Raw genomic sequence first — 4,912 nt, 5'->3', positions numbered from 1 at the left:
GGGGGGGGAGGGGGGGAGTTAGAGCATCGCACCGGAGCAAAGCGACCTGAGGATAATAAAAGCCATAGCTTCTTTAACAAGGAATATGTATTTATACAGAACTGATTTCCACCTGTTGCACCCGCCCTCTTACCACCGTCCCCGCGGCTCAGTGGTCTAGCATAGGTGCCTTTCGGACTGCCAGTTTAGCTTCCCTGTGAGTTAAAACCATTTGCGTATTTGACGAGCAGCCATTCGGCCGTGGACCAGGCGAAGTCCTTGTGATTGACAACGTGTAAGCTACCTGACTTCTCCCCTTCCCCGCCTCGCTCCCCTCCTCCCCGCGGTGCCCTCGCCGGGCGGCCGGACCACGGCGGCGTTCACCCTGGCGTCCCGCGAGTCGCCAAGAGAGACCGTGGGGAATGCGTGAGTAACTGGCAGCCATCTCGTCCTGCTCACCCGAACTTTTGTAGAAAAGCCATCGCATTACACCAAACGTCACTCTCGGTTTATGTCGTGTGACTGGGCCGGCTCCCGTCTGGCTGATAGACATTTAAGCCTTAATAAAATTACGTTTAAAGTCAGGTTCTCTTTCTGACTCGTAATTGGTCTCATCGTGAGTCTTAATGATTCCGTGGAGTGAATCTCTTGGCAGAGTGATGAATAAATGGGCTGAAAAAAGCTAAGTCAGTCGAGACAAAGGATCTGCAGACCCGTGGGTTTTCGGGGGTTGTCACCGCAGCCGCATGGACCGTCACAGCGTTGAGACTCAGATACCTAAACCCCAGGAGGTCTGGTCTTCAAAGAGCCGTTCAGAAAAAAACAAACCCAAAACAGAAGGAAAAATCACTCGGCTACATTCTGTCTCCGGTGTGTCCTGGCTGTGCCGAGGCTGAGGTGACAGCAGAGGGGTTTGTCACCTGCGTAACCCCCTGCTGTTGCCACTTAATTGGTAATTTTCTCTCGGCGGAGCAAATGTTCCTCGCTGATGTTCTGTGCCAGTTTCTCTGGGGTCACGAGCCTCCAGCTGACTCAGCTCACCTTTGCATGTGGCGATACCTTTATTCTCTTAAAAGGCACCGACTGGCCGAGCACCCCGTAACCGTGGTGGCTTTCTGCTCACGGTCTCACCCAGCAACCGGAACATGGCTTTGTACCAGCACTGAGCTGATCCTGCTCCTTGTCTGCGTCAGCAGGAGTGTATAATCCATCCGTAGCAGAAATAGCAAGGCCCCCATCTTTAAGCAGTAAACGGCTAGAAAATAGGCAAAAACCAAAAAATCCTCAAAAATCCCACAATTCAGAGGCAGCAAAAATCCTCTTGAGTTCTGTGGTGTTTGCAGCGAAGCAGCCCGGTGTGATTCAGCGCTCGCACCTCCTCCGCCCCACATCTCGGGAACGATGGCTGCCGGAGGAGCTCCCCGTCCCCGCGGCCGTCTCCTCCTCCTCTGGCACTAACGAAGCCCGCTCGCCTCCGAGGAAACCCAAAGCCGCCGGCTCAGCCGAGTGTCTCTCTTGCCCAAAAGTTTCTCATGGGCCACAGTTCGGGCTGGTGGCCATCTCGCCGGGGCTGAAGGCGAGTTAGCTCTCGAGCTTCCCTTCCTTCTCTGGGGAGGGACGGGAGCGAGCGTGGAGCCTGCTGGAGCAGGGGATGGCAGGGGCCATCTGGTCCAAGCCCCGCTCGGTGGAGAGCTCATCTCCATGTTGTATCAGGTTGCGCAGAGCCTTCATCCACCCTATTTCTCCTCCTCCTTAACCCTGTAGGACCCTTTGGCAGCAAGCTGCAACCCCTGCATCCCAGGAGAAGGGACGAATTTCCCTCTGCACCCACCTCTCGTTGCTCAGGGAGGGACCACAGACCCCCCAGTGGGTGCGAGTCCTCATCGCTCCCCTGGCAAACGCACCGGGCACCGAAGCCTCCCTGGGCAGCAGAGCCCCTCTCTGACCCCGGGCTTGGGGGCTCATGGAGCCGGGCCTTCCCGGGGGGTCTTCTGCCAGGACCCACAGCAATTCCCCGACACAGGATGGGCAGATGCCACCAAGCAAATTTATTTCCCGGCACCAAGCGTGTCTTCTCCTCGGGAGGTTGGGACCGGCCTTTGATGGAAGGCCTGAGCAATTTATTTTAACTCTCTCTTCTTGACGATAGGACGAGGGGGAATGGTTTGAAGCTGTGCCAGGGCAGGTTTAGGCTAGACATTAGGAAAAACTTCTTCACAGAAAGGGCTGTCAGGCTCTGGAAGGGGCTGCCCAGGGAGGTGGCCGAATCCCCATCTCTGGAGGTATTTAAAAGAAGGATAGATGAGGTGCTGAGGGACAGGGTTTAGTGGTGGGATGGCAGGGTTAGGTTAAAGGTTGGACTCGATGATCTTAAAGGTCTTTTCCAACCAAAGTGATTCTATGATTCCAAGCACTTTTAGGAGGACAAACCTAGCCCTTCCTGGTCAGCCACTTCCCAACATGACGTCTGCATCCCAGCAGGATGGGTTTGGACAGTCAAGTGATAAAGGCAGCGCCCCAGCAAAGCCAGACCTTGGCTGCTCTTCCTACTTTAAAAGATCATCAAAGCCGTTTTCCAGCACGTCATGGAAGCCGAGCAGCGTCTTTAGCCGAGACGTGAAATTTGAAGGTGCTGTGCTCGGGCAGGCGGCGCAGGATCACCCCCCCCCCCCCAGCCATTAACCCCCCCATCAGCCACGTGCTCGCGGTGACGGTGACGGGGTGAAACGCTGGTGGCAGGCTGGCTCCCCGTTAAGTGCCGCCAAGACAGGACCTGGCCGAGGCACGTGGGTTCGCCCAGGCAGGAGCGGGGACCCCTCCTCCGCCAGCCTGACCTGCCTCCCCGCCCCAGCACAGCAGCTACGTGCTTCAGAAGCTTCTCCTCCTCTGCTGCGTCCCCCTCCAGCCACGCCAAAGGCAGGCAAAAATGCACAAATTGCTGAAAAATCCGGTTTTCCACGCGGTACCCAACGTCCTCTAATTTATCCTGATTAAACTTTGGCCTCTGTGGCTGCGGCAGAGCCGGCGGCAGACCACGGCGCCCTCCACCCCCCCTCCTGCCTCCGGAGGGGCTCTCGAAAGCCTCGCTGGAGGCTTCAGAGCTAACGAAGCTCCCGCTGTTAATGAAGGGGGGGGGGGGTGGTTTGCCCTGACCATGTGCAGGGGTGTGATCACCCAAGGATTGGGGAAAAAAAACCCCAGTCATTTCCATGCAGCAATGCTGCTTTAAAGCTATGGGTGTAGCCGGAGGGTGCTTTACGTGTGAAACGGCGCGGGCACGTTGCAGGTCGCTGCTGGGCGCCCCGTTTCCCACCACCCAGGTGATTCCCCAACGTGAAAAGCGATTGGGAAGGGCGCAAGTGAAGCTCCCTGGCTGATCGCCCGCCTCGCATGTCGTTAGGAGATCAGCGCTAACGAAGGGGGCTCCTCTGGGGAAGAGCAGGGACGTGGCAGAGCAAACCCGGTGCTGGGGATGCAGAGAAGGGACCCCCACCACCACCCCTGCCCCCCGTGGCTGATGTCGGGGGATTTGGAGCGCGGATTCCAGGAGCCCCAAAGCATCGAGCGGGAGCCGGATGCGGGTTGGGGGCCCGGCATCACCCCGGGGCCGGGTACCGGTGAGCATCGCCGCCCCGCCCGGGTGCTCCCAGCTGAGCCAGCCCATGAAACCCCACCACCCTGAGACCGCTCCCCCTGTGACTCACCCCAGGTCACCCCAATATACCCCAATATTTTCATCCCCCAACCCCTCTTTTTATGTTTTCTACACATTTTTTGCCTCCCCCCCCCCCTTCCCCCTTTCCCACCTCATCGTCCCCTTGATTCCTGTAAGTGATTCTGCGTTGTGGCTGCGGAGCCTCTGCAACTTGGAAAAACATTTTATTAAACTTCCTTGACTTTAAAGAGCATAATTACATTTTAATCTCATATTCCCACGTTATCATTCCAGACACAGAGTCATTTGAATGCAGATCGTTCCCGGCTAATGTAATTTTACGATACAGTAATGAAGAGACGGAGCATGAGCGTGTAACACCCAATTTAGAGCTGACATTTGGGTTTCTTTTAAAGAAAAGTTTTCCCAGCCGAGGGCTTTTGCGTCCTCCTCGGTCCTGCAACGCAAGTGGGTTTCGGCTCCCGCTGTGAAGGGATGGGTTTGGATGGGGAAACATGGCCAGTGCTAATAATATTGGTCATCAAAGCTGCCCACGGCTGCTCCACGTGGGTGATTCAGCATCTCTGGTGGTGGGCACGGGAGAAATTTGGGACCCCGTCGCTCCCAGGGAGACCTGAGTCAGGGGCTACCGTTACCTTCGCCCCATCAGAAAGCCCAGGAGCCCCCCCAGAAACCGGGGCTGTCACCCCCCAGGTCGATGCATCCTGCCAAAACCACAGGGTGGGAGATGAGAGCAGGCTGGGACCCCCAGCACCGCAAGCGTCGCCCCCAAAATAGATGCCTTTACCCCCTGCGTGCCTCAGTTTCCCCTGGGCGATGCAGCGGCGCTCTGGGGTTCATCGCCCTCCAACACCCTTCGCCGGCGCTCGCTTCGCTTTTCAAATGCAGGGGGGGGGGCGGCGGGGGGCGGTGGGAGCGCGGTTCCCTTTGGGATGCTGGAGCCGAACTGCAGCCCCACCCAGAGCCCCCCACTCGCTCCAGCCGGGGCTGAGCCAGTCCGGGTCGCTGATCCGTCAGAAAAGGGCTGCTAACGAGGATGGAAAGCAGGGATGTTAATGAGGGTGGGGAACAGCCACGCCCCAGGCACCCCAAGTGATGCCCAGGTTAATTTTTCCTGTGGTTCCCAACCTCAATTCCCCACCTTTGAGGAAGATGAGTTCAGGGTGGGCTGAAGGGTTGAAAAATCATCCCAGAGGCTGGACTCAGTGGCACCCCCCCCATTCCCCCATTGCCCACCCCCAAACCACCCCAACCCCC

The sequence above is a fragment of the Egretta garzetta genome, unplaced genomic scaffold (genome assembly GCF_000687185.1).
Source record: "Egretta garzetta isolate BGI_Z169 unplaced genomic scaffold, ASM68718v1 scaffold265, whole genome shotgun sequence".
NCBI classification, from domain to species: Eukaryota; Metazoa; Chordata; class Aves; order Pelecaniformes; family Ardeidae; genus Egretta; species Egretta garzetta.
This window is presented reverse-complemented; position numbering follows the sequence as displayed.